Raw genomic sequence first — 23,770 nt, 5'->3', positions numbered from 1 at the left:
CCTCCGCCCTCTCTAGCCGAACCCCTGGCTCATGGTTGGTCGAGTGGGGCGGGCTCACTCCTCCCCTCTATGACGAGGTGGAGACACGCCTTTCTTCCCCGACTCGAGCCTCGTGGTCAATGGCGGATGAAGGGAAAAAACCGACCAAAATGCGGAAGGCGCTTCGAATTGCAATTGACGGAAAGGGGGGAATGGAAGTGAATCTATCTCTTTCACTGGTGCAATGGAGTATTTCAATTAATGGAAGACACAGCCTTACGCTAATACACATAATAAGGATATAACTGTCAAAAGAAAGGATATATCGTGTCCTGCATGTATGTTTTATGGACTAACTACGGAAACGCCCTTTGACCTTTATACAACCACAAACGGAGGGAGGAGGGGTGATATTTTACAACAACCTTTTACAACAACATTTTACCACAACAACAAAATAAAAAAAACATTCTCATATCCACAACAATATATATATATATATATATATATATATATATATATATATATATATATATATATATATATATATATATATATATATATATATATATATATATATATATATATATATATATATATATATATATATATTGTAACGAATTTGAGAAGTGTAACGGTTTTGAGAAGGGTAACGGTTTTGAGAAGTGTAACAATTTTGGAGAAAGTGTAACGAATGTGAAAAGTATGGTTTTGTTGTGTGTAACACCCTCGTAATGTAAATAATGGTCGCAGACGTCCTCCTAGTTAATTCCATGAAACTTACACACAGGCCACGATATATCTTTTTAAAGTTTATTTCCTTATTCTCTGTAGGCTAAATATGTGTTTCCCACTAGATTGACTCTGCATTGTATCAAACGAAATAAGCATAGGCCCTTTCAATTTCCCCAATCATCTCCGCTCTCCAAAGTTCCTTTCAAAAGCGGTGCGAGTGGTGTTCAATCCCGCAAGCCGCCATTGCCCATGTGCTCATCTCGGAGAAGAGGGGGGTAGGAGCCGCCAACTCACAGGCGTGGCACGTCGTCATGATCAAGGGAGGAATCGGACAGCCCTAACAGCCAACCAGCACCGCGGTTAGGACCCGGTAGGCGTGCCCTCGCAGCCGGCGACTTGATTCCGCCCAGAGTAATAAAAGCGACTGGAAGGGACTGCTTCGGGAGATGACATGAGAGAGGACATGAGAGATGAGCTGTGAGCTGTGAGCTGTGAGCTGTGAGATGAGAGACGCTCCAAACCAAAAAGGAGAGATACTTGGGGAGGAAACAAGGTTTGAAGAGACGCGCTGAGAGGAGGGAGACGGCTCCACCAGAAGGAGAGGAACAGGTGTGACCGAGCCAGCGCGTGAAGTCTACAGCATCAGCAGCGTCGACGCGACCGAGGGTTTTCCCGCCAAAAACGCGAAGAATTGAGAGCTGCTACCTCCGACCCTGCCTCCCTCTCCAGCAATCCACCTCAAGCCATACCTGCCTGCAATATCCCCCGTGTAAGTGTGAACGTCGTCTGTCCTAATCGTTGTCCTGGGGTTAAGTAAATTGAATAGTATAAGTTAACGATTCACTGTGTGACTGCTTCTTCCATCCATTGCTTGTAAATAATTTTGGTCGCTCCTTCTTTTTGCTTGTGTGTGTATAATAAATCTGTTCTTCCTCCGTACTCTGTCTTCTTCTCTTTTCCTTCTCTTTCGGTCGCTTTAGAGGTTTCCCGATTGAATATCTGTGGTGCGATCTGGTCAACGTTGGGGGAGTCGGGCCAATCGGGGATCCTGTAACGGTCGCGGTTGGACCATCCGCTCGGCCCATCATAACATCAAAATCGCGATCCGTAACAATTGGTTGTCAGGAGTTGGGATTCGAACCTCGGACTAAATTTATTTAGCCCAAATTCTGGACACCAATTGTGTTAGTACTGTAACAATTGGTGTCTGGGAGTGGGATTCGAGGCCCGAACCAAATTTTTAAGAGGTGTAGAAAAAAAAAATTTTTGGTCAAAATTACGAGCTGCCGAAATTTTGTTTAATAAAACCCGAATTTTGAGATCGCGCCATGGACAATCAAGGCGATCGGAAGTCGGTGGGGGAGATAGAGGGGTTAGGAGTAACCCAGGATCAAATGGAGGGGAGCAATGAGGAGGCGGTTGAGGGGGTATCAGGCGCACAAAATGGCGTCCTCGCGCACGGGGTATCAGACGCACAAAATGGCGTCCTCGCGCACATGGTTAATGCGGCACCAAATTTAGCCGCGCCCGTGGTCGCGGCAGCCGAGCCAGAGATGCCGGAGTACATGCGATTTGTTATGGCCCAAATCATGGCGGGAATGAAACGGGAGAATGACGGTATTAAAAAATTGAGTGATAAAATGGAACAATGGGGAAACCAAATGGAAGCAATAACGAACGGATTGGGAAACCAAATTGAAGCAATAACCAACAGAATGGGTGACCGCATGCAAAAATGTGGGGAGACCATGGATCGCATGGTGGGCGAAAGGGTCCCAGGGGTGCACGAGGAGGTAACGCGGGTCGAGAAGCGCCAGTTGAGCGAAGCGGAGGAAAGCACGGGTACAATGGCGGGGGTAGAAATCGCGACACGGGGTTTGGAAAAGCCGGCGACCGATGAGGTAGAGGGTGTTTTATTAAAGCCAGCGGTCGTCGAGGGGAACAAAGGCAAAGCAGTGCTGGGAATTAAAATTGAAGAGATGACGGAGGTAGCCCGGGAATTGCAGGGAGAAATGGAAAATGTGCAAAGTCCCTGCTCACATCACGATGCTGTGCTTAACCCGAATGGAAGTTTGCAGGTTTTGGTGCAGGGAGGAAGAAGAATCCCGAAGGTGAGACGTGCTGTGTATTGTGCGGGGAGATTTTGTAAAAGGATGTTTAGCGACAAAAGAATTGTCGCGCGATTGGGATCGATATGACACCCGGGCGTTGGTAAAGGGTCCCGTGTGAGTGGAAATGGCATGCGTGTGAGGAAAAAGTGTGTGTCAAAGGGTGAGCGTGTTACGAAGCGCGAGTGTGATACCGAGTGCGAGCGAGAATGCACGTCGGGGTGTACGGGGTGTGACACAGGGAGTGAGAGCAATACGGAGTGTACGTGCGAGGGTGAGTGTTACACGGAGAGTAAGGTGGTGGTGGAACGTGTGCGAGGAAGCACACCTGAGGTGGTCATGGCGCGAGTGTGGGAGAGCCCATGTGAGCGCGTTAATGGGTGGATGGTGAGTGTTACGGAGGACGTAACGGAGGAGAGGTGTGGACCGAGGTGTGCGCAAGAGTGTGCGCGAGAGGTGTGGTGTGTAACAGGGAGAGCGTTGGTGGAATGTACGGACGGCGTTGGAACGCCGGGTTTTGTGAGGGTGAAAGGGGTAGCGTATGCGTGTGAGCATGCAAGTGAAGCATCGACGGTAACCGGGTTAGCGGTTAGGGCGACGGATAGCCGATGCGAGCGCTCGGGGCGCGGCGTGCTTTGTTGGATGCAGGGCCCGGCGCGGGTCGATGCTGCGTCGCTTCTCTTCGAAGCGTCGTTGCCGATTCGGGCTTGGCCCCGCCCCGCACGGTCGAGTCCGGGCTTTGTCGGGCGAGGCGACCGGTCCGGTTCAAGGGCGAGTGGGAGGAAGCGGAACGGTGCCCCCTCGTGGGGACGGGGTTCCGACCAGGGGAGATTGAGCCATCGGGCCCGGGACCGCAAGGTGCCGCGCCGAGATGGTGCGTGGAATCTCGGCCCAACCAAACCACCTCCCTTGAACCGAAAACCGGACGGATTCAACCTGCAGGTGACCAAACCACCCAAATTCATTGCTCGGCTTTACGAACCGAGTTTAATGATGTCACGACGCACCGAGGCTAGGATATAATGGACTGTGATGATGGTGATAGTGATAGTGATAGTGATTTGATACGAAATTTATAATAGTGGGTAGAATTGGCAGTAAATGGAAAATTTTTGAATTGGTTGGAATTTGGAAGAGCAAAATTGATAGTAGGACCTCCCCGATGTGGTGGGATGGCAAATCCACCATCCCTCACAGCGTGGGGGCAAATGCGCTATAGCTTATGGGGTTGATGGCAGTGAAAACTAGCCCGGGTGGGTTAGGATATTGTGTGTAGGGCCCTAGAAGATGACATTAGGTAACGTTAAGATTAGTTAGTGACTGATACCTGTAGTGGGGACGCAGGTAGATTAGCGTGGATGATAATGACGTGGGAGCGCAATAGTATAAAGGGACGACTGGGAAGCGCAAGTTTCAGAGGGGAGTAGTTAGATGAGATGATGCCGTGTGTGTGAGGATTGAACAGGTGTGATTGCACAGGTGTGCAACTGAACAGGTGGATGGAGTATGAGTGAGTGATAGTAATGGTGATGTGTATTGTGATGACCAAATGGTCCAGGAAGAAAGGAGGGTGCAGGTGGCACCAGGTGTGAGGGCACAGGTGTGCAACAACAGGTGTATGGAATAAATGGTAGTGTGGAATATCTGGAGTATTAGAATGGATGGTCGTGGAGTGAGTAGGATGGAAACTATGGAGTGGAGTGGATGGTGCGAAGATGTGAATGGGGGAAGGATGGACCCCCATCACGAATACCCGGGGCGGGTAGTGTAAGTGTTAGGTAGAGGGTACAGGTAAATTGTGGTTGGATATTGGCATCTGTGGTGCGGGTGAAAGAATGGTCTTTGGATGGGTGCATTAGTGTTGTGGAAATGGCTGGGCGTGTAGCCTGTTAGTGTGTGTAGTTGGTTGGGCGCTCCACCACTGTGAGGATGTCGGCCAGGTGAGGCCGCAGGTGGGCTCTGGGAGCCGGTAGTAGTTGTTGTGGATAGGGCCCGAGGATCCCGAGGACGTACCCGGGTAGCCCAGTGCCAGAGGGCACCGAGTGGGGTGACAGAGCCAGGAGGGGCTTTCCCCAGTTAGATAGGTTAGGGTGAGGAGCAGGTAAGCTCGGGTGGCAACTACAGTGGTGGAGGTGTGCAGGTGGGTAGACCTGCTGGGAGAGCTACACGCCACAGCCCAGAAATTGTGCGAGGGCACCGGGAGATGAATCGGGGGAGTGAGACCCCAAATTGAGAAGCACCACAGTTTGGTCAATGGGAATTTGGTTTTTAGAACCCATAGTGTAAGTGGCCAATGGATTGGCAGGGAAAGACCCCGGGTAGTGTAAAGAGTGTTAAGGTCATTTAGAGGATAGTTAGGATTGGAGTCTCCTCGCACCATCTGCATCCACTCACCTGAGGTGACAGGTATTCCGCACCATGCCATGTTTTATTATTTTTCATTAATGCAAATGTTTTGGATTGTGAGACGCATCATGACGTGGGTGTGACATTGTGCGTAATTCCATCTCTTCCTCCTTATGAGGATTGATGATGAATTTGGTGATGGCAAATTTTGAAGTCGAGGGATTGTGGAGACGAATTTGGTATAGCAGAAATATGGGGAAGACGTGACAGTAGTGACGAATTTGTAAATGGGTAGATTTTGTAAATATGGGGTAAGGGCAAGGGTAGTGTAGGTGACAGGGGGGTGACGTACGGTAGGGACGAGCTTTCTCACTTCGCCCTCCGTACGCATTTCGCCTTGCATTGCCTTGTTGATGTGTACCCTTGTGACCTTACCCCTCGCTCAATTGTCTCTTTTGTCTCCCACATGACCTGTGCGCCATTGGGTGCCGAGGGGAGCGTGCGTGAGTCCTCCATTGTGCGCACGAGATTCCCAGAACCAGCATGCATTGCGTTGATGTACCACTTTATGGACCGCTGTTCTGCGGCCAAGTACCACTTGATGGACCCCAGGTTCTGGGGCAGGGCACCTCTGTTGGAGACCGGCCATAGTGGCCAGGGAATCTTGCTTGCGGACCTCGGTAAGGTGGCACCTATGCCAAACAGGTGGACCACCCTTAGTTGGCCCCTGAGGCCCTAAATAAAAATGAACACAAGTTGTGCTTTTTATTATTTCCAAGTAGGCCGCATGAAGCCAGAAGACGTCGGGAAGAACATCGGCCCAGCAGAGAAAGAGAAGACCACCACCAGTTGTTTTGTTGTGTTTATTATGAACCGTGGTGACTGTGCACCGAGTGGTGCTTTTGGTGCGTTGTGGTGCTTTTGGTGCTTTGTGGTGCTTTTGGGTGCTTTGGTGGTATTGGTACTGGTGCATCGATGCAATGCGTGCTGTCTCCTCCCTCCCAACAGGAATTTCTTTTTCTTGTTCCCTAAAAGAAAAGAAAAAAACACAGGTCCTGGGTTGCGTTGTAAATAAGAAATAACGTTATTGTAAATAATGCTCCCCACCGTAAATGTATAGTTTGAGAACAATTCCGTAATTCGGTTAGCTGTGGGCTTGAGTCTGTTAGACAGGGTGCAATGCAATAGGGGGACATATTTATTTGTGTTTTAAGATTGTCACACTCAGGGTCAGGTTAATTGTAGAGGGAATTACACCTACGTGTCACACTAAGTTAAAGTTTTGTAGGCCCGAGACGGGCCTGAAGAAAGGAGGGTGCAGTGTAACGAATTTGAGAAGTGTAACGGTTTTGAGAAGGGTAACGGTTTTGAGAAGTGTAACAATTTTGGAGAAAGTGTAACGAATGTGAAAAGTATGGTTTTGTTGTGTGTAACACCCTCGTAATGTAAATAATGGTCGCAGCCGTCCTCCTAGTTAATTCCATGAAACTTACACACAGGCCACGATATATCTTTTTAAATAGTTTATTTCCTTATTCTCTGTAGGCTAAATATGTGTTTCCCACTAGATTGACTCTGCATTGTATCAAACGAAATAAGCGTAGGCCCTTTCAATTTCCCCAATCATCTCCGCTCTCCAAAGTTCCTTTCAAAAGCGGTGCGAGTGGTGTTCAATCCCGCAAGCCGCCATTGCCCATGTGCTCATCTCGGAGAAGAGGGGGGTAGGAGCCGCCAACTCACAGGCGTGGCACGTCGTCATGATCAAGGGAGGAATCGGACAGCCCTAACAGCCAACCAGCACCGCGGTTAGGACCCGGTAGGCGTGCCCTCGCAGCCGGCAGCTTGATTCCGCCCAGAGTAATAAAAGCGACTGGAAGGGACTGCTTCGGGAGATGACATGAGAGAGGACATGAGAGATGAGCTGTGAGCTGTGAGCTGTGAGATGAGAGACGCTCCAAACCAAAAAGGAGAGATACTTGGGGAGGAAACAAGGTTTGAAGAGACGCGCTTAGAGGAGGGAGACGGCTCCACCAGAAGGAGAGGAACAGGTGTGACCGAGCCAGCGCGTGAAGTCTACAGCATCAGCAGCGTCGACGCGACCGAGGGTTTTCCCGCCAAAAACGCGAAGAATTGAGAGCTGCTACCTCCGACCCTGCCTCCCTTCTCCAGCAATCCACCTCAAGCCATACCTGCCTGCAATATCCCCCGTGTAAGTGTGAATGTCGTCTGTCCTAATCGTTGTCCTGGGGTTAAGTAAATTGAATAGTATAAGTTAACGATTCACTGTGTGACTGCTTCTTCCATCCATTGCTTGTAAATAATTTTGGTCGCTCCTTCTTTTTGCTTGTGTGTGTATAATAAATCTGTTCTTCCTCCGTACTCTGTCTTCTTCTCTTTTCCTTCTCTTTCGGTCGCTTTAGAGGTTTCCCGATTGAATATCTGTGGTGCGATCTGGTCAACGTTGGGGGAGTCGGGCCAATCGGGGATCCTGTAACGGTCGCGGTTGGACCATCCGCTCGGCCCATCATAACATCTAAACCGCGATCCGTAACAATATATATATATATATAGACACATAAATATAATATATACAAACAGGTTGGGAGGGGGAGGGGGCAAAGGTTGGGGTTGGGGGTTGGAAAACGGCAAATGCCAATCAATGAACCAATAAATTCCACATTCCTGTGACACCTTCAGTCGAACTTCAGGCAATGACAGCCAGTCCGTGAAGGACTTGGGTAAAGACCTACTGCAGCTGAATGTTTCTATACACGGTCAATGGCAAAACTGCAAATGTTGAATCCACGAATGGCACGGGTGGAAACCCGCACACAATTTCCTCATTCTCCTTTAAACTCAATCTCTCCTAATTTTCATTCCAAACAGCATCATTCCAATCACAAATACTATACTATACCATTACCATTAATATAGCATTACCATTAACATACTATACCATTAATATAACAAAATACCATGTTACAAACCCTGGTAAGATAAACAAAGATAAACGCCGTTCTAACGCGATAACCAATACAGACGAATTTGCCGGTGAGCAAGAGCAGATAAGTAACGCCTCGTACAGATGGAAACTCAAAATCATAATTGTATTGAGAAATTTGTGAAACCTTCCACCCCACCCACCTTAGTATGTATAAAAGTGGCGTTCTTCAGGTGGAAACTCAAAATCACAATTGTATTGGGATATTATCAAACCAGCAAATGTTTCTGTCGAACCCGTGATTGTGTTTACTTTCAGCCCGAGAGCAGTTTCGTATGAATCAAAACTCAAAGACTAAATCATAATTGTATTGAGGAATTTATGAAACTTCACGCCTACCTTAGGACACCTGCTGTGACCCCAAAACGTTCCATGGAGGGTTTGGCGGGGCTAGACACAAAACTGTGGGAGTAGTTCAGGGACGGACAGCCGGACTGACGGACACACCCGCTATATAATACAGGTATAGATCATTGCGTTTCTGTCTGTTCTTGTGTCCGGGATTCCATGCCGTTATTTTGCGCATTCCAAAGTTAAAGCAAAGATTCAAATAAAAAAATAATACATGCATCAATAATATTGTTGCGTATCTCTCGAGCCCGTCGACGTACAAAGGGGGGGGGGTTAAACCCCTTTTCCCCTTTCGAGCTTCGAGTCCATGAGGCCGAGTCGCCACTCCCGTAGCGAGCGTGCGGAAGGGTATCGGGTCGAATCCACACGTACCTTCGGTAACCACGCCACCACGAGAATGGGGACTGGACCTCGCACAAGCCACGCTAATCGGATACGCCGAGCGGTTTGCGTGTCACGTGACTTGTGCCGTTACTTTTATTGAACCCGATTGAGCGGTCTTATTCATACAGTGCTGGGCCAATGGTTGGAAATGACGGGAACGATCAAATGGAAGGAAGAACACAGGTTTATTTACAATTATACAGGGTGAAGAGACACAGAGCAGGCACTTAGTCAATCTTACTTAATCCCCGGACAAGGGCCCACTCACTCACGCAGGGAAAAGAAGGAAGGAAGGACAAGTTCGCGCTCCAAACGCGCCTTTCACTCCGGACAGCTCACCGGGCGTGGCCCTCGGATGTTCGTGGCACGTGTGCTGGGAGCACAGGTAGGAAGGTCGTCAGCGTAGGTAGCCCCAGGATGGATGGTCTTCACAAGCGCGATTAACACAGCCGCAGAGTGTAGGGCACAGGGAGAGTTCGTGCACAGAGAGGGCTATGACAAGCAACCGCCTGACTTCACTCATGACTACAACGTGTCTTTCTCACTGGGACTTGGTCACTGCTGCACTCGCAGACTGAGGGGCTGGGCGACTCGCGCAGGGGGCCCGGGGCAGGGTCTTATATCGCCCCTCCCCAGTCTTAGCCGAATGTTCCAAGCCCCTCCCCTCGCTGCCGTTGTTAGCCACTCCCCTTGAGCTCCGATTGGCTGCTCACCGCTTACCGGCCACTCCCATGCAGCTCCTCCCTTCGGCCTGCCAGACTTGTTCCAGGCCTAGCACGTGGCATTCTAGCCCAAAGAACACCTAACTCACTGGCCTGCTCAACGCATACTAACACAGGAAAGGAGACTACGCTTACATTTAATAAGAAATAACTGAACTAAAGTGAGGCTACATGTTGTGGTGCAAATACCCTACGAGGGGGGTCATCCTTTATTCGCAAAACCGCAACAATATATTTATGCAGAACAGTAACAGTACTCCTTGTTAAATTTTAGACATGTGTTACGAATTTGTCACTTCCGTTGTTGTGGTTCTCATCCACTAGAAATATTTTTGGTTCCATGTACTATTATTGTTATCGTTTAAGTGAATTGGAGATAACTGTTTTCAAAAGGTAAAAAAAATTAATGTTTTAAAAAGAAACCAGAAACCGAATCAGGAATTGGACGAAGAAGAAAAGGAAGAAGAAGAGGAAAAGGAGGTGGAGCAAGTAAGGTCGAGAAGGAGCCGAGCTGCTTCGAGGTCTTGAGCAAACGCTGGCGAACGGGGTCAGTGAACTTTGGGTTTCCTGGGAAAGGGATTCCTGCGACAGAGTTGTTATCGCTGTGACAGATAAACCTGCATGACAGGTTTTGCGGTTGATTCCGAAGAGAATCGTTGGAGTGCCGTTACGTCTCGAGTACGGGCCGGTTGGCCGTTTTGCCTCACGCTCGATTTCGCATCGCTCTAGGCTCTTCACCTCGCTTCAACCATTTCACCACATCCAGACGTTAACCTGGTGTGTGTGTGTGTGTGTAACGTGGATTTTGAGTGGGAATTTGCGGCTCGCCGATTGGGAGCCGTTGAACGTCCATACCCAAAGGTGTAATTTCCCAGTTGCCTCTTGAGGACACCTTTGCCCATCTTTGGCAGTGTGACGGTCAACCGAACGGATTCTGGTCTCGATACGACATCGTTCTGACGATCACTGGAGCGTGGATCGACTTTGGCTTGATGCCGGGATAGAGACATTGGGAATGTTCTTTTCGCTCACTTGGAGCACAGTGAGTTACATTGTACGAAACTGATGGTACCATCATAGGAATGATATATTGGTTGTACAATTGATTAATATTGTTATTGTACTGTTATTCTTGTGTGACCTTAATACAATACTTGTTTGTTGGTAACAATTGGTGTGGTTTCACCATTGATTTTGACATACAGAATAACACATCTTTCTGCCGTGACTCCTCTCGGGGCTCGGAGGTACACCGTGACCGGGGTTTGGGGAGGAGCACGTAACATTTTTTTTTTGTATACTGAATCGAGGCTCGTGAAAGAGCTAACATTTATTTCACAAACAAATCAACCAGACAAACAAAATATATAAAAAGAGGGAGCGGAAGACAAGATGGGGAGAGAAGGGGAAGCACACAAACACAACATTTGAGAGCAGGGAGAAGTGTGGGAGGGAGAGGGCTTGGGGGGAGGAGGTGTGGGAAGGGGGGGGGGAGAGGTATAAAACACAAGGGGGCCGAAATTAGCGGGGGTAGAAAAGATCAAGGTTTGTTTGACATATGTTAGCAAATTATAAACAGTCTGCCTACAAAGAATGAGAATTAAGGAACAAAGAATGCAGGTTCATGGGAAGGCGAGCACTTGGAGTTGGCATGGTTTGAAGGGGAGTAGAGGGGGTGGGGGAGAGGATCAGTGGTGGAAGTACTAGTGCTACGGCCTCTTTACGAAGGCCAAACAAGCTGAGGGAAAAAGCAAAAAAAGGTTTCCAGAATTTCAGAATGGCTGCTTGTTATGGACGGAAAATGCTGTTTTTGTCACAATTCCCTTAAAAAAGCTGTTTATTTTGGCCTCTGTTCAGCAGCCTCAGATGCAAATGCTACTTCTCAAATCAGGTCAGCAGAAACATGAAGTTTGTTGCCATTTTTCTGTGCATTTTGCGAATGCACTTCTGGGCAAAAATAACTTGAAATGCATGCCAAAGCAGCTGAGTGCATAGAACGAGTAGAACAACATCTGTGCAAAATAGCCCAAAAAAAAAAAACGTTTTTCCTATTATGCAACAACATTTCCTATTATGCAACAACATGTTCTATTTCGATTTCCTTTTGTTATGACTTTTCAGTCCGTATGAAAGACCCTTACGCTCACCTCCGAGCTGTTTCCCCTCGGTTCGAACCCCGACCCAGCTATAAAACTGCCTACCTACCAATTGAAGGCCGCACCTACCAAGCAATCGAAGGACGATTTTCAGACCTCTGAAAATTATAAACCTATTACTAGTGCTGCGTGACAGTGCTACGTGATTTCAGTGCTACGTAGAGCTACATAGTGATTATTTGAAATAAATATTGCATTTGAAGACAATTCCACCTCCGTATGATCACATGACCCAAATGATATAAAGGATAACGTGAATTTTTTCACGATCCACATTGCACATTCACTTTGGTGAGCAGCTGGAAGAGCAGATCTCCAAATAGGAAGTATTTTAGAGGATCTATCCTTCAAAGCTCACTGTCTTTTGAGCCTCACGGGACCTCTGCCATGCTTGTAAGTCAGAAAGGGTCTTAGTCAAGCAATCCCCATGCTCAAGCTAAACCTTGAAGTTAGAATTTGGCAATGTTACCAGCAAAATAAGGCCAACTCTTTTTAAAGAAAAGGCTGTGAAAAAACAGGTCAACATCTGAGGTCAGGCAGATGGGTTAGTGACATAAATGGCGGTAAAAGTACTTTTAATGGAGATGCAATGAGGAAAGTTTTCCCTTTGCAGCAACATATAATTAACTAGAAAGCATCTGAAATGCAAAGCCCATCTCTGTCCGTTTGCATTTAGACGTCTTCATCTTCTCCCATATGCTCAAAATAACGAAAACAGTTTTTAAAAATACAACATCAAGATTTATGATTTTATGCAGCCTTGACTTTTGAGCTTTTGATCAAAAAAAAAAAAAAGATCAGCTTCTAGCTTTTGATTGGTGAGCCAAATCAGTGACCCGATACGTAAATTCTTAAAATTTCAGGTTTTATGATTTTATGTGACGCTAACCTTTGACCAAATTATTAATTTGCCTTCTCCATATTCTCATTTTGCTTTGTTGAAAATTTGATGAGAAAATTCAAATGGTAAATTAAAATTTCAGGTCAATCAGATGAAAATTCATGAATTTAGGTGAGATTGACCTTGGACCTTTTGACCTTTTGATAAAATTATTAATTTGCCTTCTCCATATTGTTACATTTGTAGGGGGTAGGCAGTGATTACTTTAGTTCAGGTAGATTTGCATTAATTAGCATGCTCCGATTGCCATGAAGAAGAAGAACCACCATGTAATAAGTAGGGATCAGGTAGGTCGTGTGTTCGGATGAAGTGTTACGTGTGGCCATACGAAGGGTGGCTCTTGTGCTTATTAGCTCAGGCATTATGGGTAAAATATCCCTTGTACATCGTTACCTCTGTATCTATTCCTTTGTCTCTTTTGGCACCGCACCATATACACTTAGGGCTAGAATCCCACATTTAAACACTCAATAATAAACATACCGGAAGTCATGCGTTGAGCCCTTCAGCTGACAATCCCGACTTGGGAGGCACACACAGGACGGGCAGGCCGAAGCTACACCCCGAGGAGCCGTGGTTGGTCAGGGTTCATGATTGACAGGAGGAATGGTAAGAAGGGACTCGCTGATTGGGAAGCACGGCCGATGATGTAAGAGCTTGGGTGATAAAAGGACGCGCTAGCGGACATTACGTGTTCCCCTCTCTGGTCTTCGGTCTTCGCTTCCACCACGTGACAATGTTATCATAATGATGGGTGATGGCTCTGGGCTCGCTTCTTCTCGTCTCTTCGCTTCGCTCTTCTCTTCGCTTCTCTCTGCTCTCTGTGTCTGGTCAGGATCGCGGCAGTCGGCATTTGTCTTTCTCATTCTGGACAATAAAGCGAACGATCGCACTTGGACCATGGGCTCAAGGAAGTGGTCAGACCGTCCGTGTTCGGACACACCACTGATGGATGTGCAGAGGAAAAGTGCAGGGCCGCGGACCGAGGGCTGCAGCTTCCCACCGGGGACTACGGGGACAGGCCCGGCTGGAGGAGCGAGCTGCACACGGCCCGATCGATTCGCACAGGACTGTTGCGAGCCGGCAGGCGCGGCCTAGTGAGCGAGGGCATGCAGAGGCCTAGCAACGCGGGAGCGAGCGGTTCCCGCCAACACCCTGGATGATTTTTACGACCCATGGCGAGACCCCCCGCCAGTGATCAGAGCTAAGTGCATGAAATAACCATACACAGTTATTTTATATATCGTTATCTTTCCCTGTGTCCGTGTTTCAAGTCTGTTGTGGGGATGTCCAAATTTAGGACATTATTCCCAAGACACTCCCAAGTGGTTTGTGGCCTTGTTTATACTGGGTGTACACGCGTTAACATTTCACTTTCAACTTCGCTGCAAGGATGAGATCATCAACAACAAGACACTCCCAAGGACAATTCACTCCCAAGCCTACAAGGACCACCTACAACACTACAAAGATGCCCTCTCCCGCGCCCGCTCCGCCTACTACTCTCAAATTATCCACTCTGGCTCCGGAAACCCAAAAGCACTCTTCTCTACAATAAACAAACTCCTCAGCCCCCTGAACACCACCACCTAGTCATTCACAGTAGACAACTGCATCTCTTTCCTTTCATTCTTCCAAAGCAAAATTGGCAACATCTACAACAGCTTAACCACCACCGCACCAGCTCCCCCTCAAACCACCTGCCCCCCCTACTGCCAACCCCTGTCTCAATTCTCCCCAGTCTCCCCTACTGACCTCTCTGAACTCCTCATAGGAATGAAAACTGCCACCTGCACTCTTGACCCCATCCCCTCCAGCTTTGTCAAGGCCTCCCTTCCTGCTCTCTCTCCACTTATCACTGCAACAATAAACTCCTCCCTGTCTACAGGCATCGTCCCACCATCCCTCAAAATTGCTGCTGTTACCCCCATTCTGAAAAAACCTGGACTCAACCCTGACACCCTAAACAACTTCAGACCCATCTCCAACCTACCCTTTCTGTCAAAAGTTTTGGAACGCGCTGTAGCCACTCAACTCAAACATCACCTCTCTGCCAATAACCTGTATGAAACATTCCAATCCGGATTCCGCTCCAACCACAGTACTGAAACTGCTCTCCTCAAAATCACCAACGACCTTCTCCCCTCCTCTGACGCTGGCAACCTCAACATTCTCATCCTCCTCGACCTCAGCGCCGCCTTTGACACCATCAATCACACCATCCTCCTCACCCGACTTGAAACCACCTATAACATTACCGGCACTGCCCTCTCTTGGATCAAATCATACCTCTCTGACAGATGCCAGTTCATCTCCATCAATAACTGCAAATCCCCCACTGCTCCCCTCCCCCAAGGTGTCCCCCAAGGTTCAGTTCCTGGCCCCCTCCTCTTCATCCTGTACCTGTCCCCCCTTGGTCACTTAATCCGCCGTCATGGTCTCCAATTCCACTGCTTCGCCGATGACATCCAGCTTTTCATCTCCACCAAGTCCATCTCCACCGCCACCCACTCTATCCTGACAAACTGCATCACTGAAATAAAATCCTGGCTTCAAATCAACTTCCTCAAACTCAACTATGATAAATCTGAAATAATCATCATTGGCCCAAAAACGCTCACCAAATCCACCCATAACTTTGCCCTCAACATCGACGGTTTCCCAGTATCCACCTCCCCTCACATCCGGAATCTTGGCATCATCTTTGACCAAACCCTCTCCTTCGACAAATACACTAAACAGATCACAAAGACAGCCTTCTTTCACCTGAAAAACATCGCCCGTCTCCGTCCATCCCTCTCCTCCACGGCTGCAGAAACCCTCATCCACGCCTTCATCACCTCCCGTCTGGACTACTGCAACAGCCTCCTCTATGGTTCACCCTCAATAATCACCAATAAACTCCAATACATTCAGAACTCCGCTGCCCGTCTCCTCACCCATTCCCGGACCCGTGACCACATCACCCCCGTCCTTTACAAGCTTCACTGGCTCCCCATCCCCCAGAGAATCCAGTACAAAATCCTCCTCTTGACCTACAAAGCCCTCCATAACCTGGCCCCACCCTACCTGGCTGACCTCCTCTCCAGACACACTCCCACCCGCAACCTCCGCTCTGCTGGTACCAACCTCCTGACCCCCCCCCCCATCCGGACCAAATTCAGATCCTGGGGGGACAGGGCCTTCTCCATCGCTGCTCCCACCCTCTGGAACTCACTACCTCACACCATCAGAGACTCCTCCTCACTCACCACATTCAAAACATCACTCAAGACCCACCTGTTCAACACTGCATTTAACATTTAACCCACATCATTTAACCCCTGACTATCTCTTCTCCTTCTCCTTCCTTTTGCTTTGATTATTTACCTCTTGATTTTTGTCTTTTTGCACTTGTTTTTTGTACTCTGTCAAAGCGTCTTTGGGTTTCTTGAAAAGTGCTATATAAAATAAATGTATTATTATTATTATTATTATTTATTATCGCGCATCTTATTTTGTATTACTGGCATTCCGCTTAATAAAGCCGGCATTTTTGTACATTCTAATCTCACCTCGGTTTGAGTTATTCTCCACAGGTTTGAGGACTGAGGGTGGGATCCGTTCAGGTAAGCGCTCTTTAGCATCCTCCTCCTCCCCCCCCCCCCTTCCCCCCGGCCTATATTAACTCCGCCACATTTGATGAATGCCTTGGAGTAACAGCTTGTTCGGCTATCCGTTCTTTGGAAAGGTTTTAATCGCCAGGAAAGTGACAATGTTATCATAATAAAGCTTTGGTGAAAATTTGATGACAAAACTCAGATGGTAAAAAGTTATGGCCTGCCGCGGGCGGACACACGGACACACACGGACACACACAGACACACACGGACACACACGGACACACACACACACACACACACACACACACACACACACACACACAAAGACATACACACAGAAGTGATTGCAAAACCCGTCTCCCGCTGGCGCAGGGGACGGGCTAATTACAATGGTGGTACCGATACCGCACGGGGTAAAATAAATACTCAAAAAAATTATGTCATCTGTAATTCTCGGATCAACCAGTCTACATGAGTATTATGAGAATAGTTAAGGCATATGGCAAATAACCAGTAATTTTAAATGAAATATATAGTTTCTTACAATACCTCACAAAAATATTGTATTAAATATATCACTTATGCGACATGAATGTATTCGTTTTTGTAAAAGCACTGATAGAAGAGAATTTTATCATGTGAAATTCCATGAATAAACCAAGCTGTTAGCAAGGATTATGCTGGATAGTTTGCCCATGCCTTCCCAGCAATCATGTCAGGGCAGGAATTTAGAATTTCTTCCAGGGTTCCCTGCAAAAGCTCACCGACTCCTTGTGAAGAACAGCATGGGATCTTTAACTTCCATCAACTAATCCTCGCAGATGGGACATCCAGCTTAACGTCTATTCGAGGGGCATTACACATTGATAAAGCACCCTGCCTGCGAAACACCAGGTAGACAGTATATAACCTGGCCGAGATTTGAAACCAGGATAGACAGCTCAGAATCTGGTGTGCGTACCTCGTCTTTACTTTCATTTTCATCCAAAACTCTCTGGTGGATGAAATTCCTGCGCTCCTAAATTCCCAACTCCTCTAATCGGGTTAGCTTTGTGCCGTGGATATCCCAATGATCCATAGATTCTCATCAAAATCACTTCCTTATCTTATATATTAAAAATGTAATGAAGCTGCATGTGGATGAAGCCTTCAAACCCATTGGCTGGAGAGCTGGCTTGACTCCACCCACAATAGAGGAAGAAAATCCTGCGTCCACCACGTTGCTTTTAGGGTATGACTAATACACCTTTGGAAATCTCATATTCACAATTTGAATTATCCGAACTATATAACCATGATGTATTCTATATGCGCATAAATAGTAGGCATGTTTTTACTTCATGTAGGGGGGAGTGGGGTAAGTTGAGCCTAAGGGTAAGTTGAGCCACCCCATGTTTCTTAGAAAGTGAAATATTTGAAGGTGTGAGAGCGCCATCTATACTTTCATAGCAACAGTCTTTCTTCCCGAGTACACATGCAGAGGAATATGAAGCTGGGGTAAGTAAGATCTAATGAAATTTGTATTTTTTTCGGAATTCCCCAACTTTGAGTTATGGTGTTTTGAGGGTGATAACAATAGAATTAATGGAAGCTTAATGAATTGTTTATGTAGTAATGTGAACATGAATGGTGTAAATTATTTACCTGAGTATGAATTGTAAATTGAATCAATACGTGAAATGAGCATGTTTATATTCAAAGTGGCGCCCGTGGGGTAAGATGATCAATTGGGTCGGGTCAAGTTGAGCCATGGCTCATCTTACCCCATGAACATGTGTGCAAGATAAAGTTACTGCTTTATACGCAAGTTGGAGTTGAAAACTGTAGTTCTTGTAACACCGATACTTGTGTATAGATCTAAATCCTATTCCTAAGAATGATTTATGTAAATATTTTTGCATTAATCACAGGTAAATGGGAAAATGCCTTGGGACTATAAAAGGAAGACAGCACGTGGTTGTTCTTCATAATTATTTGAAATACAAACCAGTTCATCAGCATATCTGACTGATAAATCTTGACGATTACATATGTATGAACATTCAGCCAAAGTTTACTGATAATTCATGTGTCTTACTAATAATCAGAACACAATAGGGGAAGGCGGGGCAAGTTGAGCATAGGGGTAAGTTGAGCCACCACCTCCCAGCCAGTTATGAATGAGTCAGACTTTGTGGTGGCGCCATCTATAGATGCCCCATTGCATAACTCCAAATTCTGCCATATTGTTTTCTAAATTGAAACAGAAACCAGTGTTGCAGAGGGAAAAATCCAATTTTCAGCCATAAAAGTAAAAAGGTGTAAAACAGGTAAGTTCACGTTTCTTCCATATGCAGCATAGATATAATATGGATATCAGATGACAATTGTTAGTCCAGGTATGTGTCTCCATTCTTGTCATAGACTTTAATACGATGGATGCATAGAATATGTGTGTATGTGGAGACATCTCAGAAAGTTCAGACTGGGGTAAGTTGAGCCAGACCCTACGGGGCAAGTTGGCTCAACTTGCCCCGTAGGGTCTGGCTCAACTTGCCAACTCATGTTGGTGGAGATAATAATAATTAGCATTTATAATGCGCTTTTCCCCAAAGGCTCAAAGCGCTTACAGAATACCATATTATTACCCCGGTCATTGGATACATTGCGAGCCTGCACCACACTGGGTGTACCATCTCCACTCCCCGGGGAGCATTCCTTGCCGTGCTGCCATTTCAAGCGCTCCGAGCAAAGCTCGGGCAAATGTGCTGGCAAATCAAGATTTGTGCATTACATTGCTTGGGTTGATGTACTGAATGGAGATGAATTTCAGTTTGAAGGTGTCTTCCTGCAGAAGGTTGCTGGAAAAGTTGGATCTGACAACCCAGTGTTTGTTCCAAACCCAAAGGATGAAGCAGGATTTGAACTGTAAGACATCGTGCGTAAGCTGCCACAGCCTAAGTGCGTTGGCAGTTCTGCCCGTTGTTCTGGACAGCTTGTGTTCAATTGTGACTTGTCAGTTTGGCAGCTTAATTGACTTGATTTCTGACATGTTTTAGTTTTAGTTCCAGATCCAAATGATGAAGCTGGCATTGATGAGCAAGATATTGTGCCTTAATTGCCACAGTCTGACTGTTGGCCTTTCTGGGTGTATTTGGGACACTTTTGTTTTATTGTGACTTTAAACTGTGGCAGCTGTTTTCAACTCAATCCAGCTGCCACATTGAATTATAACCATGAACACAAGGCACATGTAAATATTTCGTTCAATGTTGTAACAAGTACATTAAATATTTTTCAGGCAGACCAATTTTTGTACTTCAGTTATCTTTATTTGGGGCAATGATCAACTATTTGGGATACTTTTTGTTTAATTGTGACTTGAAACTGTGACAGGTGGATTGAGTTGACTTTTCTTACCACAGTTGACAATCTTGTTTTTCTATGAGAGTGACTCAATTTGTTCGTAACTGATTACTATAACCATGAACACAAGGTAATCATTTCGTTCAGTGTTGTAGAACTTTACAACATTAAATATTTTTCTGGCAAAACAATGGTTTTCTACTTTAGTTATCTTTATTTGGGGCAATGATCAACTTACCCCTATGAGGTACAACTTACCCCAGAGGTTGGATCAACTTACCCCTCAGGCGGGGCAAGTTGAGCCATTTGGCCTCCGTTTTTTCAAAGGTCACAGTGACTTTCAGTGTGGGGATAGAAAGTAAGAACTAGCTACAAAATGTTTCCCAAGGATTAAATTAGAAGGCAAGATACTCATTTGTGCAAGATCATCAGTAAGTTCAGTCCTAACATTCCAAGAACAAAAACTGGCTCAACTTGCCCCGCCTTCCCCTACATGTATAATTATTTCAGTTCAAACTGTTAAATTTCATTAGATCAATTACATCATGTTACTTTGTAATAGACACGAGGTGCTTCTTACATGTGCGTAAATTTCACACAAGGGAGAGGAGCATTTATCAAGTTTCAATTATTGAACTGAAAAATCTGATCTGAAAAACGTGAACATTTACAGGAAACTACTTTGTCTTGTTTTGCATTGTTAAAGCTATAAGCAACAGCTTTTGCGTGATTGTTTAAAAAATGTGTATTCATTAATACTTCATGCATTCCCAGTTTCAATGGGTTTTCTCAGTGTTTTATCAATAATAAGCTTTTCCAGTGGATCTGGACTTAAACTTTTTGTCTCAAACTTGTTTTATTGCTGTTCTGTCCTGTATTGAGCCGGTGAATTTGATGGGACACAAAATGTTTCATGCTGTTTTTTTTCTTGTGGCTCAACTTACCCACTGGCTCAAGTTACCCCGAACCCATGATCAACTTGCCCCATCATCGGGGCAAAATGAGCCATTAGACAACTTTTTTTTGAAGGCCTCTGCTAATTAATTACATGAAAATGAAATGGTAACATGTGTATGAGGGGAGAAGCAAGTATTTACACCATCATAATCACTATGGCTCTGATGCACAGCACTTTATATTTGATGTCCAGAAGGGCATTACTGAAAAATGGCTCATCTTACCCCACTCTCCCCTATATAAGCCGGGTTATTTTTATTTTTTCGGGAACGATCGAGTTGGCGGTCTGGGCAATACAGTGGACAAATGGATGAGCAATTTGGATGGTAAATTAAAGTTTTTGTACGTAACTAGCCAGAGTTGTCAAGGCTGAGTAGTGTGAAAATACAGAAGTGTCATCATCAGCGAATGGCTACTGCAGGGGTGTGTTCCATTACCAAGCAGCTTGTAGGGTGCTCGCCAAACGGCTTAAGCACTCAAGCAAGCACTCCATATAAACAGTTTATAAGGACGGGCTGGCTTGGCAAGCGATAGCAAGCTTATTGGTAATGAAACACACCCCAGGCAACAATTGCAGGATCACCCAAAACGGTGCTAATACCCGCCATTACAATTTAGCCCACTGACAAGTCATTCAAATTTGCCATTAAACAAAACCAAAAACGTTGTACCTGCATCTAGAGAAGTCCTTTGACATAAAAATTTTACATTTATTTTGCAAGCAACTCTGCAATGGGCAGTCTAATAAATCACTGAAAGTAAAACATGCTTTTTAAGTGGTCAGTCTGTGTTATCAAGGACAAGTGGGAAAGATACATGAATGAACATTGAAACATATGACAGGAAGAATGTGAGAAAAATTGAAAATACCAAAATTATGATGTTGATCATTTCGGGATGGAAAGATGCATATTGTTATTTCAGTCATTTCCCAATATGTAGACACTCGGCATATTCACCCATCACTTTGCCAACGGATCTAATCAAAAGACAACATGTTGAACTTCACAAACATTCATTCTTTCATTTGGCCAAGGTCATCTTCCATCTGCTTGGAAGTCAGCTGACATCACCTTCATCAGCCATCCTTGCTGCTTATATACACAAAGAATTAAGTTAAGCACCCCCCCCGTTTCTTTACAACCTCGCACATTACAAGTTTGTTGTCGTCAAAACAGTGTAATATACCCATGATATTGCTATATTTTCTGGAGAAGTGATATTATGGTCACATAAAAACATAACAATCATGCCGTTTTCAATATTTTATTCTGAATAATGTAAGGTGAAATTTTTTGGGAATTTTAGGCATATTTTCACCTCAATTTAAGTATGGAGCTATAGGTGAATCACGGACAGTGTGGATGACGTTTATGTTTTCTAACGTACAGTCATTGTTCTGAGAAGACCTCTAGCGATCTTTGCGTCAATAACGTGTGTAGGACCCACGTGATCGGATCACTGACTCAACCCTACGTCACAGATGAGTGCACTCATCTGCATTTCATCAATGGATAATTGCTAATGTCATACCAATCATTATTTGATCTCACATACCTTAGAATATATGCCAATGTATACATATACACAAAGAATATATATTAGGGGGTGCTTACCTTAATTCGTAGTGTAGGGGTGCTTAACTTAATTCTTTGTGTATATATGGCGCTCACAAAAATCACTTCCACTGCGCTGCAAAGCTCACTGATGGATGCTTTGGTTTGAACCTCCACTTAAAATGAGTGAAATGAAACATTTTGAAAAATTAAAATTATTTTCACTCAGATTTCAACATTACTATAATATATAGTGATATTGTTCAGTTGTTTAAACTTTATTTATATAAGAAGATGATGATTTGTGATGTCGGATACCAACGGGTGGCGCTATATGATACACATTTACGGAGAGAGAATTGGGGTCTTTCCCCCACACTGAACCCCGGGGTCTTCCCCCCAACCCTGAACCATCTCCCCCAGATATGCTGCCCTGACAGAATCCATACTTGGGGTAACCTTAGGCAATATGTAAAATGTGCTTGGATTTAGTTCAGTGCTTTTTTTAGTTTTTGAAGCATATATAAACAAAGAAACAAATATATAAACAAAAAAAAATCTACAAATTCACTTTCATAGTACAGATAATAGGTAATGGTTTTTTAAAAAATTTTGTTTCACCCAAAATTGACTCATTGCCTTTCTTTTATAATGACTTTTATTCTTTACCTACGGCACCATCCCTAAATCCTTCTTAACTCAATCCTCTCGGAGGAATTCACTTCAATCAGAGATGAAGAAGCCTTTCACACAGTGAACAACACATGGGAGCGGATTAGAATAGAAATCGGTTTCTTAAAAGGGTTGTTGAAGATCCTGGGAAAATATTAATAAAAGCCTTCAAAAGGATATCACTCACATCACCTCTGTGCTTTGGCTTATAGTCAAGCTTTGTTTCTGTACGATTTTCAAATTAACCATTATTTCCTGTCAAATAAGTCGTTAAGGCAGAAACAGCTCTGCCAGAGACTGGTGTTAATACGAACTTCTGAAAAGCGATGCCACCATTGCCTGCTGTTTCTCACGGGTGGTGGTCCATCCTTGTGGAGATCTGTCATCAAACGCTGGGTAGTTTCAGCATAAATAACTGGTTCTGTTTATGAGCAGTTACTCGGGTGCTTGGCAGATTTATAGCTTTGTTTTTTCCCCCTTATATCCATCCTCCTCCACCCCACCCTCTTCCTTCCAGTTCCCACCCCTTATCATAGTGGAGGAACCGTTTCGCTCATCTGTGCGTTGGTCGTGGCAATGTGTGTAAACCGCATGTGTTGAAACCCCTTGGATGAATAGATCACAGGTGATGATCGACCAATCATGAAATTAGAAACTATAACAGCATTCGGTAGAGCGCATATAATACCTCTGCCAAGTTGAGCAAGTTTATGTTTTTTTATCCCACCGATAGGCCAGATCTGGATTCGGACCTGAATCAAATCCACATAGTTTTGTCACAAGTCGTCCAAAACTTTTTGAAATATCATTCTATATATCGTTTTTGGCCCTATCACTGAATGGTGAAGAATCACTTTGCAATTCTCAGATCCGGATCCGGATCTTCACCAAAATATAATAATTTTGGCCTTATCACACACCCAACCTCTCCACCAAATTTCGTCCGAATTAGTCC

General features: G+C 45.3%; 1 long non-coding RNA gene across 1 annotated transcript in view; it reads right to left on the bottom strand.

Annotated features, from left to right (window-relative positions):
- Window positions 1-23,176, bottom strand: part of LOC137434055 (uncharacterized) — a 266,399-nt gene extending 243,223 nt beyond the window's left edge. The window contains exon 1 of the long non-coding RNA XR_010985780.1: window positions 23,130-23,176. This is a non-coding gene — a long non-coding RNA (uncharacterized LOC137434055). The remainder of the gene's footprint in view (window positions 1-23,129) is intronic.
- Window positions 23,177-23,770: the final 594 nt, after the last annotated feature.

The sequence above is a fragment of the Myxine glutinosa genome, chromosome 10 (assembly GCF_964187855.1).
Source record: "Myxine glutinosa chromosome 10, kmMyxGlut1.1, whole genome shotgun sequence".
Taxonomy (NCBI): Eukaryota; Metazoa; Chordata; class Myxini; order Myxiniformes; family Myxinidae; genus Myxine; species Myxine glutinosa.
This window is presented reverse-complemented; position numbering and strand designations above follow the sequence as displayed.